Here is a 16,814-nt window from a genome sequence, read left to right as displayed (position 1 = left end):
AGTTATGTGAAGTGCTTACAATATGAAATGGTTCAGGGCTATTTCTTCATGTTTCGGAATCCTTGCATACAAATAACAAAATATCTTGGGGACAAGACCTAAGTTTAAACTTGAAATCAATTAATATTTCATGTATAGATATAGCCTGAAGGTGATTGCATGAAAAACTTTTAGCTTTCCTGAGTTTTATGTGACTCATCCAGTCATGTAAGATTATGTATGGGATTTTCCACTTGTTATCATCATATCAGTATTTGGAAAATTTGAGATTGAAGGGAATATTACATTTCAGAATTTTGGATAAGGTTACTCAACCTATAATTCTACTAGTCATTCAGTTTGAATATACAACTAGATTTGTTCAGTATCAAAATCTAGAATTTACAAGTCAGAAGAAAAGCTAATACTACCAAAATTATTTTACTTTTATTGCTGGATTATCAGCTATACAGCAGACACTTTCAGAGTTCTTAAATATGTATAGAACTTTCAAAGAACATTAGGGTTCAAGTTGTTCAGAAAACTTTTAACATGAATGGTTAAAGCATTTTGAACATTCTTGCAGGAAATAAAAGAAGATGAAAAATAAGACCAAACTTCTATTTATACCCAGATGGACTAAAAAGGCCTAGATATACTTTTCAAAATAACCAAGAAACTAAGAAAATGCAAGAAGGAGGTCTTCTCCAGACTTTATCCCCAAGTCAGTGAAGAGGTTTAGGAATTACTAAACACAATAACAAAAATTATGTTCCATAGTGGATGCAGTTAGCATGCAGGAGCCAAACAGTGAAAGTTACAGAGGGGATAGTTATGGGAGATCTACATGTCACAAGGCAGAATGTTAGATGCAAGAGTGTTCAGCAGAAAGCTGTGGGTATATATCTGCTTAAAGTCTCCTGACTTATTCAATTATGTGCTGATAACACACATTGCCTGCATGTTAGGTAGCTACTCCATAATGGTGAAGGAAAACATGAAAGGTTTAAACAAGTGCTCTAGGGTTTACACAGGCTCTGGGTCATGCCTGTTAGCAATGTCAGACTCTATAGTGTTCCAATTATTAGCATTCTGATTAGAGTTCTTAGAAGTTTTCTCTCAGTAAGTGGGGACTAATTAACCCTAAACTTGGCTTTATTCCTGCCTACCAAACCTTAAAGTCAAGATCTGAAAGGATCAAACTGTTAACACTGAAAGTATCAAACTGTTATCTCCAAAAATAAGGCTCAGAAAATTGTAAGAAAATATAAAATTGATACCATTGAAATACTCTGTGTAATAAAATGTTGAAAAATGAGAAAAATTCAAGTCAATGTCCTCAGTGATCACCTTAAGAAACTAAATGAGAATAAATTAGAAGACCTAGGGGAGGGGGAGAACTTTAAAGACCCTAAAAGAAATTAAAACCTAGAACACAGAAAAACAATATAGAATATCAAGGAATTTTAAATTTTGGTTGAGTTCAATAAAGGGATAATAAATTATATCAGTATAAATAAAACAGACCTAAAATAAGAAAACACTCAGCTACCTTCACTCCTTATCCTGAAATCTAGGCAGTATAATAAAGCAAGAAAAAGAAGATAAAATGCACCAATACTTGAAGAAGAGAAGTAAAATTACAATAACTTAAACATGACAAAATTCTAAACATAAAAAAACGAAGATTTATCTGGGTGCCAGTGGCTCATGCCTTAATCTTAGGTATTCAAGAAGCTCAGATCTGAGGATCCGTTTGAAGCCAGACACAGCAGAAAGGTCTATGAGAGTCTTATCTCTAATGAAATTTCCAATTAAGCACCATAGAGAGCTTCAAGTGGAGCTGTGGTTTAAGTGGTAGAGCACTAGTTTTGAGCAAAAAAGCTAAAAAACAGCACCCAGGCCCTGAGTTCAAGCCCCAGGACTGTGAGATGCTAGGAAGCATGAATTACAACTGTAACCCCAGCTATTTGGGAGGTACCTTCTGGAAAAATCACAGTTTGTAGCCAGATTATGAAAAGAGATATTGGAAATCCCTCTGAATATAATGATTCAGAGATGGTGGAACATGCTTGCAAGCCTAACAATTAGAGGAATAGGTAGGAAGATTGTATTTCCCAAAAGGCCTATAAATAGTACAACTATATAAAAAATAACTTAAACCTTAAAGGGCTAAAGGCATATCTCAACTAGCAAGGCAAATATATGCAAACATAATGCTCAATTTCTAAATTCCAATACTGTCAAAAGAAAAGTAAAAGAAAAGAAAATCTATACACACACACACACACACACACACACACACAAGATGCTTCAATTAATAGATAAACTTAGTAAGGGTATGAGATGAAAGTTAATTGTATTTCTATATACTAATATTGAAAAATTGAAAATTTAAAAACTGAAGTACTTTTTAATAGTACAAACAAGTATGAATATGGTTAAATATAAAAAATCTTACAAGCTACTAAATTATGAATTTAACAACCCAAAATTAAGTTTTATAAATATATTTTAAATAGCTTATAAGATTACCATTGCTGAAATATAATTTCTGCACAAATTGATGTTTTGTATAAATCCCAATCAAATACCACAGTTTGTAGAAATTGATAAGCTGCTTCCAAAATTCTTTAAAAAGTACCAACAATATAAGATAGTCAAAAAAGCAATGAAGAACTTAGATGACTATTTCAAGCAAGACATTTGTAATAATGACAGATAAATTATTGGTAAATACATTAGAAGAGAAGCTCACAAATACTGACACATATGGATAGGTTACTCATTTTTGACAAAAGGACAAAGACTATATTCAAAACAAAGGGATGGTTATTTTCCAACAAATGGTACTAGATTGTTTAGATGTAAAATCAAAGGAGGGGTAACAATGCTCATTAGAAATGTACTCATTACCTATTCATGTAACCCATTTGTACAGTATTTTACAATAAAAATTTAAAACATATTTATATCCATATCTTATGCCATGTGTAAAACTTAACTAAGAAGATATAAGTTTGACTTAGATTACTGAAAGATTTTTCAGTAAATGTCAAAAAGTAAGAGATCAAGTAACAAGTGTGATAAAGTAAATTTCATTAAAATATACAAAATGCTTTAAATGATACTGGCCAAAGAATGAAAAAGTAAGCCAAAACTTTGAGAAAATATTTCCATAAATACAAAGAAAGATTTACACAGTTCATATGCAAAGAAATCTCCCAAAATAATAATAAAACAAATTAAAAAGAATGAAAATTTAACTTTAGTATTGCCAGTGACTCACTCCTGTAATTTTGACTACTCAGGAGGCTGAGCAGAAGATCAAAGATAGTGTCCAGGCCCTAATTTCAATCTCCAGGACCAGAAAAAGCAAACACACACACACACACACACACACACACACACACACACACACACACAAAACCCACCTATCCATTCATGTCAACTAAACACATAAAAACATGAACAATATCATGCATTATGAATTTTACAAAAACAAAGTTAAAATCCAAAAATTGAGCAAAACAACTTCAACTTACAAAATTTTGACTAAATGTAAAGAGACTGAGCTTACCAAGGACTGTTATGGATCCAGATAAAGATAATACTATAAAGTCCTACAACCAAGTAGGAAAAGAATTACATCCTCCAAAGAAATTAAACATGTATTGAGCATGTGATTATTCTTATGTACTTAAGTGTTTATTTATCTAAGAAAATCAAAACAGGCATCCACAGAAATATTAGGACACAAACCATTTGTACAAATCTATTTGTAGAAGACACCAGTGGAAACCATGGAAATGTCTACATACAAGTGAATACATCAACAAGTTGTATCCATGTGTCAGATTATCACCTTGGAGTTTATTGGTGTAAATCCTTTGAACAATTAACAAATTAACATAATGAATATCAGGAAGTTGAAACGTGTTCGTGATGGAGGCAATAAGTTGGGGAAGTCTAGATGGGTGGAAGGAGAAATGATGAGCAAATACAGTTGTTGTATTCAATGACACTGGAAAAATTGAACTTCATAAATTAGAGAGAGGGAAGGGATGAAAAAGATAAGAGGGAATGATGGAAGAGGTGACACTGATCAAAGTGCATTGTACTCCTAATCTGACTACTGGTATTGGAATCTCTTTATACAACTACTTAATATAAATAAGTGAATATAAAAACAATATCTTCTTGATTTATTCTACCCAGGTTCTACTGAAGTCTTCAAATTGAGCCCTGTTGTTAGGCTTTGTCCTGGGGCATGTCCTCAAGAGTCCATTTTTTAGAAAGATTACTGCTAAGACTGAATCACTGTACATTAATACTATATCACTCTAAATATTTGACCAAGTTTTCTACATTCCACTGTCCTCCAGGTAAAGTCTGAATACTGTGGCCTACTTTCAACAAAAGTCCTAGTAAGTAAATTGGCTTAGGCAATCTCTTATCATCCCTAAATTTTCTTTTATTAACTTTCTATTCTCATTCTGCTTTTATCTATGAGTTCCTTCTTTTACTTTTGTTTGGAATTGAGACCAATATTTCTCTCCTACTATAAAAAAATCTTATCTTGTAGTCTCTATGGCTAACTAAATAATCTTGAGAAATATCTGGCCTGCAATTTACCATGTGCTCATAATGATTCTTCTTTCTTGTTTCATACACTCAATAGGATACACCTAGAAAAAGACAACTGGATGATGTCTTGATGGATATAAGAACATTGACATATTTCAAAATAATTAATGTAGCTGGTGGAAATCACACAAGAAGCACTTCAAAGAAACCACTCATGTCAAACATACAGGCAAAATTCCAATGAGAGCATAGAGATGGTGTTTGTTGGGAATAATGCTTAGAGCAGATGGGGAAGCAGGAGTTTACAAAGAAATGTAATAATTTGTAGGCAACATGGATAACATATTTAGTATTCAATGTTGTATCAGATTCCTAAATATGAGTATGTGAAACCTTTCAAATTTATATCAGTGCAGTTTAGTGTCTATCAGTTGCATCTAAAAATTTAAGCCTAATTATTTCTCAAAAATAATTTTTTTAAAATGTATTCATTATCTTTAATTATTTATATAAAGGAGTTGCCATTCAAAAAACAGTCTATGAATACACTGCATCTTGATCAGTAACAAATGAAGGGATGGGGGGGTGTAAACAAGAATTCATTGTATATGCCACAAAATAAAAAATACTTTCAGGAGTCAAACTACATGTGGCTGCAAATAGACTAGGATAATAAAATATTCTGAAAAATCAGATGCATTTATGATCTAATAAATTTATTCAAAGTTTGTTTTTTTTCCTAAACCTAAATTATAAGTATGTTCACCAAATAGATCCTCTCATGGCTTACAAATATCAACGGATGAAAGAACAGTGGTAAATCTGAATGTGCACCTGTGAGTTAAATATAAAGCTATTCCTGAAATTAACTAACCAACAGAAGGACTTCATTTTAGAAATGGTTCTGAAGATATGTATGTGTGAAGAGGAAGAAGAGAATAGGAAGAACATAAAATTGAGCAAGAAAGAAAAACAGAGAGATGATGTATAAACCGTATATAAGTCAAAGAACCCTTTATAAAAATTTGCATTCAGAGTTACAGACATTTACAGAAACAGTTTTAAAGTTTGCTAGAATGTGTTGTTTTTATTTTGTTTGTCTATATTTTTAAGAAATCTGTTCCTGTCTACTAGGGACAGATGGCATGAATGGGGATATTGTGTTTTAGTTAGAGTGAAGAAGTAGTCTGTGCCTTACTGACTTCCTAATTTGGAGGAGTGGTGGTCCTTACCTAGATTAGAGCTACAATTCTCTAGTTATCTCTACTTCAGTATGTGCTGTGATGTGATAGAAAGAACACAGAACAAAGCCTCAGAATAACTACTTCCAATAACATGTACTAAACTACTCTATACAACTATGAGTCATCTTTAGCAGAGTGGTATTGGAGAACATCTCTCCTTTTTTTTTCCTTTTTTTTTCCTTTTTTTTTTGTTTTGTGTGGCAAATCACTAAACTTGGCCCATTCAAAACCTGCTAAAGTAAATCCCGAGGCTGGTGTTCAGATGTCTGTTTACCTGAGTTTACATTTTGGTTATGAGAGTTAATTAGGTGCTTAATTTTATTATCTTTCCCTGCAGAATTATTCTAATGTAATTGTTTTCCTTATTTTAAAATTAAATTAAACAGGGCATGCTGATACAAGCCTGTAATTCAGAGGAGGCTGAGGCAGGAACATTACAAGCTTCAGTTCAGCCTGGGCTGCATATAAGGCTCTGTGTGGAATTAAAATGAACTTTACAACCTTGGCAGGGGGGAAAGGGGTAGTTGTGGAGGTGGGAGAAAAGGGATGGTGGAGGAAAAACAAAGGAGGAGGCAACAATGTTTGATAGGAAATGTATTCATTACCTTGCTCATGTAAATGTAACCCCTCTGTACAGTATTTTTACAATAAAAAAGTAAAAAAAAATGAATGGCAAAAAATTAAGAAATAGAAATAAAATTAAAATCAAAATATGAGTATTTGTAAAAAAACAACAAAACAACAACAACAAAATAATTTTAACCTGGGAGCTGGTGGCTCACACCTGTAATCCTAGCTATTCAGAGTGAGATCTGAGGATGTTGGATCAAAGCCAGTCCCAGAAGGAAAGTTTGTAAGACTCTTATCGCCAATGAAGCATAAGAAAGCCAGAAGTGGTGCTTTGGCTAGAAGTGGTAGAGTGCTATCCCTCAGCAAAAAGAGATCAGGGACAGATCTTAGGCCTTCTGAGATCAAGCCCAAAGACTGAGTCAATATTAAAATATATCTTTGTCTTTAAAGTAATCTGAAAGTAATGTAATTCTTAGCAGGTATAGCAGTTTAAACAAATGTTCCTATATTGGATTTTTTTTGATTTTTTTACACTAATGATACTCATTAGTGTAAAAGATAACATGGAATAATAATATAAAATGAATAAATGCTCACTTTAGTACATTGCACAAGTAGGATGCATTTATAATTAAGTCTTTTGAAGGTAATTAGTTTATGAAGAAATCATGAAGTTACATGATAGAATTAGAGTCTTTATAAAAATAGGGAGAATGTTGAAAGTTTTCTGTTACCCTGGAGAATAAGCATGAAGAAAGTTACATAAAGAAACTATGAAAGCAGGGCTGGGAAGGTGGCTTAGTAGTAGAGTGCTCACCTTGCATACATGAGGTCCTGGGTTCGATTCCTCAGAACCACATAAGCAAAAATAGCTGAAAGTGGTGCTGTGGCTCAAGTGGTAGAGCACTAGCCTTGAGCTGAAGAGCTCAAGTGCCCAGGCCCAGAGTTTAGGCCCCATGACCGACAAAAAAAAGAAAAAAAGAAAACAAATATGAAAGCTTTCACTAGAGTTCATGCGATTGGCACTGTGATCTACTTTAGAAGGAAGGAAAGACAGAAGGAAGGAAGGATGGAAGGAAGGAAGGAAAGAAGGAAGGAAGGAAGGAAGAAAAGAAGAAAGGAAGGAAAAAGAAGAAAGTGAAGGAAGGGAAGGAGGAAGGAAAATGAGAGAGGGGAGGAAGAAGGGAGGAAATAAACAAGAAAGGAAGGAAACATGATAGGAAAGGGGGAAGGAGAAACAGAAGGGGGAGAGGAAGGAGAAGGAAAGGGAAAGGGAAAGAACAGAACAATGGTGTATATGAATGGAACAGGAGCTGAATTAATGTGACCATAGATCAGATTTGAAGAGCAAAGATCCCAACATGAACTTGTTAAGAAAGACAGAAACGATGAACATGATAAATTTGCCTTTCCACTGGCCAAATTTGCAACGCTGATTTCTGCTCTGAAAATAAAGGTCAACTGCTCAGAGTGACATTGATTAGGAAAAATTGTATTTATAAACTACTTTGTTAAATGGCAATTACATTGCACAAATACTTAAAGATAATAATTGAAAACTGCTAATAAATATAGTAACATTATTATTGGTTTGTATTTTAAAAATTGTTTTTGATTTATCTTCCTCAATGCTTGGTAAAAGTAAAAAGTATTAGAGATGGATTAATCAAAATCCCTGACATTTGTTAAAAACTTGTGTGGTATTTTTGCTATTCTATTCAGGAGAGAAAGTTAAGGGTGAAATAATTTTCTAAACAGAATTTCGAAGTGAAATACTCTGAATTAAACATTTTACCAGAAATCAAATTTATCCATTCATTTGTTCATCTTTTTGCCATTTTAATCAACTATAAGGAAAAAACATATCCTACATATTTATTATTATATATTATATAATATATTATAGACAACATAATTTAATCTCTGCATATGACAGATACTATTTTTATCAATGTTTAATGATGAGGATTGAAACTTGATGTAGTTATATATCTAAGCCAAGGTAATACATTTATAAATGATTAGACACTGTTTTTTTTTTTTTTTTGGGTCCGGTCATGGGGCCTGAACTATGAGCCTGAGCACTGTCCCTCAACTCTTCAACTTAAAGCTAGAGCTCTACCACTTGAGTCACAGCGCCACTTCCAGCTTTTTTCTTTTTGCTTATGTGGTGCTGAGGAATCGAACCCAGGGCCTCTGGCATGCAAGGCATGCGCTCTACCACTGAGCCACCTTCCCAGCCCTGATTAGACACTGTTTAAGAACCAGAGAACAAAGATCACATTTTTATTGAGGTACTGTTTTGGGGATGGGAACAATCACCAATTATTCATTATTAGTAGAAGTGTATTTTATAATTAAATCTATGTTCCTTCAAGTTACATGTGTTTCCCCATTTATCATACTCAATATCATACTCAAAGCACTGCTAAATAAGTATAAATAAAACATTTAACAGTTAGATATAAAGAAAAGCAATTATGTTGATGGGTAGATAATTCCATAAAAATGAAAGTTTTTATAGTCATACCAAAAGACTAATATAACAACTTTTTAAAATTAATTTTACCATTCACTGAGCAACCGCTGTTGGCCTATTGAAAGGGTAAAGCATTATTAAACTCAATCTATATTTAAACATATTTCCTTCTTACCAAGTAGTAGTTTCCACTAAGAATGGAGCTAACTCCAGTCTCTTATTTCTGATTGAAACTAATTCACAGTCTTCTCTGCATAATAAAATACTTTTACTGGAAAGTTTACATATTCTGACCTTTAAAAGCTTAAACAACATCTTTATTTAAAATTCAGAAGCTCTGACAACATAAATTTTATTCTATTCTGCTGTATGGCAATAGCCTATTTAGGCATAATTTTCACCTTAAACTATAAATAAGTTCATATTTCAACATAATTCATGTTCCTTTGCAAAAATGTTTTTCTTGACATAGTCACTTATTCTCATTTATGTCTTCATAGATGAACACTTAGTCCTTAGAAATGTCAAATTGACGAAAAATTTATGTGACAGTCATTCATAGACACTGGTTACATGTCTTTCACATTCTGGCACTTCATTACTAACTTACTAGGGGAAAAAAGTAAAACAAAATCAAGCCAAACAAAAAATGTTCTGCTTTGTAAGTCTGACAACATAATTTCTTATGCCCAGATTTTAAATGTTAAAGCAAGTAATTTAAAACTCAACCAAATAAGAGGCTTCCGAAACACCCTGGATGATTTATTCTCTGACAAGATCATAAATGATCATTAAAAGAAATGACAACGTGGCCCCTGATATGGCTAAGGAATGCAGTGTGTTCTGGATTGCAATGAAACAACTGCAGTTGCTTTGCAAAGAATGGTGCTGTGGCAAAATAAACAATAATGTAAAATATATATTTCACATAATAATAGATAGAAATAAGACCAGGTGCTGGTGGCTCATTCCTGTAATCCTAGATACTCAGGAGGCTGAGATCTGAGGATCATGATTTGAAGCCAACCTGGGCAGGAAAGTCCCAATAAGAAACTTATCTTCAATTAACCATTCACTAATTGGAAGTGTTGCTGTGGCTCAAGTAACAAAGCACTTGCCTTGAACACTAAGAGGCTAGACAGTGCCTAGGCTCTGAGTTCAAGCCTCGGGATTGACAAAAAAAAAAAAAAAAGAGAGATGAAAATGGAAATAGTTAACTTTTCTGAAGAAGTTACTAGTACAAATGCAAGTTATCTAAATACCATTATTTTAAGTACATTTTAAAGGAATAGAAACAAACCAACCATGTAAAAGACTGTATATTATATCAGTTAGGCATTAAGAAATAAATCAGCCCTGCAATCCTAGGTACTGAAGAGGCTGAGATCTGAGCATCCTCATTACAAGTTAATCCCGGGAGGAAAGTCCGAGAGACTTATCTACAATTAACCACCAAAAAGGCCCAGTGGTAGAGCAGTACCCTTAAACAAAAAAGGACAGACCTGGCCCTGAGTTCCAACCTGAAGACTAGTGCGTTCTCTGTCTCCCTATCTCTCTCTCTCTGTTTCTCTGTTTCTCTTTCTCTGTCTCTGTCTCTCTCTGTCTCACTGTTTCTGTCTCTGTCTCTCTCACAAACACACACACACACACCCCAAGAAAGGAAACGTACATATATATATAAGCAAATATCTTAAAATTTTTCTACCATTTTTCTATCATCTATCAGCAGAACATCTTCTCACATAAATATCAATGCCTATTTTTCTATTATTCTGTGCTATTAAATAGACTATCAATATTTGGGATCATTCTGTCAGTTAATATTGAAACAGATATAATACTCTAGTTAGAAAAATTTAAGGACATTTAAGAAGCAGCATTTGGCAAGGTATAGGAAGGCAATAAGAAAATCTTGACCTCAGGAGAGAAGATGGCAGAGGAAAAGCTGGAGGCTAAGCAAGCTTTCATGTAGAAACCAGTTTTAGTGTCCCAGTGGAAAATCTAAGGCTAGAGAGTCACACCAAGTGTGTCATCATAGTATAGAGAGTTTGGCCAGAGAGGAAAATCTCAGGCAGTTTAGTTAAGAACAATGATTCGAGCACACCTGGTTCATGACAGTGGCAGCAACTTCAGCTCTGCGGCTGGCCAACACATCAACAGAGTGAGCCCAGAACAAAGGTACCAGCGGTGGTGTGCCAGCAGGTTCTTCTCATTGCCAGCAAGAACTGACAAGGAGCAGAAATCTTTATTCTGCTGACCACAGACAGTCGCAAACCATGGACATGGATGGCCCAGAAACCAAAGGAAAGCTGTGCGGACATCCTCACTCTTTGTCACAGAGCAGCAGTGGAAAGTTAGCCACCCCCCCACACACACACACACACACTACCAGAGAAGAACTCCATTTTGATACTGACACAGATCCGGACACAGCAACTAACACATAACTCAGCATTTGGAAGAAGACAATAGGAGCCATTCAATAGGTCCCAGGGGTCTGACCTGCAATGGGGCTCAGCTCCACCACTGGGGAAAGTTGTACCTCTCCAGCAGAGGCAGTTCTGCATGGCTGGGGCAGACTCTCCTTAGGGGGTAAACAGAGGAAGAGACTACCCTACCCAGCTGCAGCACAGGCAGCAAATCCAGGCCCTAGAGCAGTTGGACACTTGTTACACATAAATCCTGAGATTGGCTCCAGGCTGGGCAGATTGAGTCTCTCAGGAGATAGCCAACCAGAGTAAAGCTACTGATTGCTGATAGGCCACAGGCATACCTACAACCCAGCTCCCAGACAACAACCATAAGCTAGAGGAAACAGCCACCTCCCTCTTTTGTGATACCCAAAGCAGATCGCCCTCCCACTGAAATAGCCTGGGAGAAGGAGCATAAAGGCAAAGTTTCCTTCAGCCTGCTCAAACAAACTGATTTAAGAAACCAACAAAGCCACTGGAAAACCAAACACCACAAGGAAACCAGAAACTTCACCAAGAGACTACTTATGGACAGAGGGGAGACAGAAGATCTGCCACACACCTCCCCTCAAAAAAATTGAATAACTCTTTTTTCTACCTAATTTTTTAAACTGTTAACTATTTTTTGGGTTATTTTTGTTCATTGTTGTTGTTGTTTCATATATATACGCATATATGTGTGTGCTCTTTACACACTTTTCCTTTTTAGTCTTTTTTTTTTGCCTTACTTAATTGCTTTTGTGTTCATTTCCAGATATATTCCTGTCTTCGATTATTAGACCTTATACTTCATTGTGTTCAAACTTATTTCAGATATTGATTACTCAATTCATAAACTCTCAGCATTAACTCCATTAATTGTAGAATTATTTCTTTATACTTATATACTTTTTAAGTGTGTCATTTAATTTTATTTTTTCCCTTTTTCTCTCTTCCCCTTTCCTTCTATCCCTTCCCTCTCTGAATTGGTCTTTCAGTTTCCCTTCCTATATTCCTCCAATCTTATTTTCTACACAATTCTCCCTAAACCTATTCATTTCTGATCTGCTGACTCCTTCTTTGATTTTTCTTAGTCCATTGATCCTTAGTTGCTTATTGTTGAACTAGATTGTATCTGTTGAACTAGATTGTAGATTAGACCATGCAGATCAAAAACAGTGACAACAGTTGAAACCGTAGGAAACAGAAAAGAAAAAAGAAATCTCAAAGAACATAAAAAACAAGTAACAACTCTTGTTTCCACATCTTGAAATTTATTTTGCTTAGCATCATCTTGTTTGGTCATATGTACATAGCTATTGAGTTATTTTACTCATCTGCTAGGGCTATACTAGACATATACTAATGATTACAATATGATTCCTTCCAAGTCTTTCAATTTCCTTTTGAATTAGGCAATGCCATTCTTTTTGATGGAAGCATAGAATTCCGTTGTTTAAATATACCACAGTTTCTTGATCCATTCATCTACTCAGTGGCATTTTTGGGGGGGCAAGGGTCTTGTCGTGGGGCCTGAACTCTGGGCCTGAGCGCTGTCCCTCAGCTCTTCAGTTCAAGGTTAGCACTCTACCACTTGAGCCACAGAGCCACTTCTGGCTTTTTTCTTTTTGTTTATATGGTGCTGAGGAATTGAACCCAGGGCCTTAGGCATGCAAGGCAAGTGCTCTACCATTGAGCCACCTTCCCATCCCTTTTTCTTTTTTGAGTAGTTAATTGAAAATAAGAGTCTCATGGAACTTTTCTGCCCAGGCTTCAAACCTCAATCCTGATAATATCAGACTCCTTATTAGCTAGAATTATGGGCTTGAGCCACCAGCGCCCAACTTTAAATGAGATCTAAAGTATTGAACATTGGCCAGTTTCAGAACTAAATTCTAGAATCTATCTTGTAAAAACTAATCTATGATTGCCTATGATCTATTATCATCTCTTTCCCTTCCTTTTTCCCTCTTACGTGCACATCTGCATGTGTGTACACATGCATACATACACACTTGTACACACACAGCTTTGAGAAAATAGGTCCAGATTTGTCAAGACTACTAATACAATTTCAACGTTTTCTAGGTCAGTGATTTTAGAAAATTTTCCATTTCCTTGATGTGAATCTTACTATATTCTATTTTGTTCAGTTATTTTGTATGTGAAGTATTACTTTAAAATAAAGAAGAAATAATAGCTGTCTGTGAATTTACTATATAATACAACCTTTGGAAGCTGGTGACTATCTAATGCTGCAACCACCTTCCTGTCTCTTGTCACTTTATTGATTTAAACTTGCAGGACAAGATGTCACTCAAAAAACAGAATGTTTGTCATCAAAGAGATTTCACAAGAAAGTGATTCATCATGCCAATACTATATAGGATTTCAATTGTGTTTTAATATTAACAAGAATGCATTTCTTGTTGGTACAACTGGATCTAATTTAAAAATAAAACATTCAAAGGAGTTTTGAAGCTACTGTGAAAACTTGTCACATGTGAATCTAGGGAAAATATTTTCTAAATAAAAAAGCTCATTCTTCATTCACAATTTATCAAAAGGCCCACAAAATATGAGGAAGGTATTTGAATTAAACAGCCAGAAGAATCGTGTATTTGTATTATTTTGTTTTTAGTGCACTAATAGTTGTAAAGCTTTATTGCAAAATCCAAAATTATAATACTTTGAATGACAGAGATGAACAAGATAACCAAGAGAAAGAACATTGCTTTAGGTTTTATGTTGTTGATTTATCAGATAGTCAATTATACAGATATAACTCATTCTGCATTTAGTGGGGGGGGGGATTTATTCAATAAGTAAATGATTTTAAAATCTGACTGGACTTAAGTAATAGAAGTTTTGTGTGTGTGTGTGTGTGTGTGTGTGTGTGTGTGTGCCTATCTATGTAACATAATAGTATAATGTAACTTCTACTTTCGTAATAGCAAATTAAGCTTTCCTATTTGTAATAGCCAGCAAACACTCAAAGATTTTCCCCATATATGTGTATATATAGTTGTGAAAAGGAGTTGCCATTCAATCCTTTACTTTCCTTCATTTTGTAGGATATGAATCCCCTTTCTTTTCCAATTTTGTAATATATTAATAATATTACTGCAATATCTACCTATCTATATCTTTCTATTTCTCTCTCTCTCTCTATTGTTTTCCACATACAGCTTGGAAGAATGGTTTATAGAGGTATACTATTATAATTTCAAACCATGTGAGCCATATAAATTAAAAAAAAATTATTTCTAAATGGTACGAGAACAATCAACACACATTTATCATGTAATCACTTTAATCTACTATGTATAATACTCAAAACGTTAACACTAAATATAAGTACTTACATTGTCAGAAAAAATTACATTCCAGAGGAAAAACAAATGTATTGAAAACTGCTTGATGTTCAATACTGACAGAACTTACTGAGCCTATATCCACAGCACAAATATTGGGATCTTGGATTCCTACTCAATAAAGTGTTCCTCAATTAAATAGTAAAACCTCTCAAAAACAGAAATATAAATATATGCAGAATACCAGGTCCTTTTTGTCAAGCATGAGGTTTAATTAAAATTTTAACATATTTGTTACTTTTTTACATATTTTTACAAATGGCACAACATAATTCTTTCTAACAGATAACCATTGGTTATATATGCCACAGTTTATTGATACTTTCGTCTGCTGAGTGACATCTAGGCTGATTTCATATCTTGGTTATGGTGACTTGTACTGCAAAAAACTTGAATAGAAGACCAAGAAATAAACCCACAGACCTATACCCATTTAAAATTTGAAAAGGGAGCCAGAAACATGCCAAAAGACAGGCAGCCTCTTCAACAAAAAATGATATTGGCAAAACTGGATATCCACATGCAGAAAATGGAAACTAGATATCAATTTGTACCAGCATCAATTCAAAATGGAATAAAAACCTGAAACCATGAAAATATTGCAAGAAAAATTAGGGTAAACATTAGGGTTCCAGGTAGAAGCTTTCTAAAGAAACATCCAGAAGCACAGCAAATCAAAGTATACTTAATAAATGGGATTACATCACACTAAAAGTTTTCTGCACAGCAAAGGACAAGCTAAAAAGACAGTCTACAGAATGAGAAAACATTTTTTTCCAACCTATATATCAGAGAATGGCCTAAGATCCAGAATATACAGAGAACTTGAAAGTTTAAATCTTCCCCAAACCAACAATTAAATTTTTAAAAAATGGCTATTGGGATAAACAACAACTTCTCAGAGGAAGAAATACAAATGACCCAATGGACATATAAAGAATGCTCAACATATCTGGCTATAAAATGCAAACCAAAATAAAACAGATTCCAACTTACCAAAGATAGAATGGTCAATCAAGACCATAAATTATAGTACATGCTGGGGAGGATGTGGCTAATAGGGAACTATTGTTGGAATGTAAACTAGTTCAACCACTATAGCAAACAGTGTAGAGTTTTCATTAAAACTATGAACATAGCACTATGTTATTAGTCAGTAAATGTTCTTTTGGGCATTTAAAACAAATATTATAAAAAATGATACACTAAAGCCACCATCAAAAACACATTTGTTATAAAAGTTATCTTTACAAAAGTTATCTACATGAAATCATTACACCAACTATATTCATGTCAGTGTGTTCCTTTTTATTTAATTTTATTGTCAAGGTGATGTACAGAGAGGTCAGAGTTATGTACATATGGTAATGAGTACATTTCTTATTTGATTTGGGGAAATCAAGGGGAAAAACAATATGGTGAGACAAGTCAGTGTGTTCTTTCAAGTGCCTTAACAATCAGACTTCACTATTTAAATGATCATGTACTTCACTAGTTTGCACTCCTGTAATGTTTTTTTTTTCTTGGGGGGGTCCTGTCGTAGGGCCTGAACTCTGGGCCTGGGCACTGTCCCTCAGCTCTTCAGCTCAAGGCTAGAGCTCTACCACTTGACCCACAGCGCCACTTCCGGCTTTTTTCTTTTTGCTTATGTGGTGCTGAGGAATCGAACCCAGGGTCTCAGGTATGTAAAAGCTTTACCACTGAGCCATCTTCCCAGCCCCTGCACTCCTGTAATGTTTTATGCAGACATTTCAACCCAGAAACTGTTGGGCTGACAAAATTTCACATATATAAGTATTTTGCCCAAGGATGGATTGGAGTAAAAATAATTAATTAAATTTCACATTTCAAATAGCTTTACTACTAATGCCTCCTACATCCTGTAAATGAGATCTTTTATAATAGAAAAAGAAGAAAAATGTGGGGATAAAGAGAGTGATTTCCATTTTTGTAGTTAATTTAAAATTCAATGCTTTCCTCCCTATCCATGTTAATATGCGTTTATCTACAATTCAAACTTCATCTCATTGCATTTATTTTCCAGTAATTGATTTAATTAAGGATTTAAAATATATATGGAATGCAAATCTTCCACAAAAATGCTATGCTCTGCTCTAATTTAACATTGCCA

General features: G+C 34.3%; 1 protein-coding gene across 1 annotated transcript in view; it reads right to left on the bottom strand.

Annotated features, from left to right (window-relative positions):
- Lrp1b (low density lipoprotein receptor-related protein 1B) overlaps positions 1–16,814 on the bottom strand; it is a 1,500,426-nt gene that overhangs the window by 295,862 nt on the left and 1,187,750 nt on the right. The window lies entirely within an intron of this gene.

The sequence above is a fragment of the Dipodomys ordii genome, unplaced genomic scaffold (genome assembly GCF_000151885.1).
Source record: "Dipodomys ordii isolate 6190 unplaced genomic scaffold, Dord_2.0 Scaffold126, whole genome shotgun sequence".
In the NCBI taxonomy this organism is placed as follows: Eukaryota; Metazoa; Chordata; class Mammalia; order Rodentia; family Heteromyidae; genus Dipodomys; species Dipodomys ordii.
This window is presented reverse-complemented; position numbering and strand designations above follow the sequence as displayed.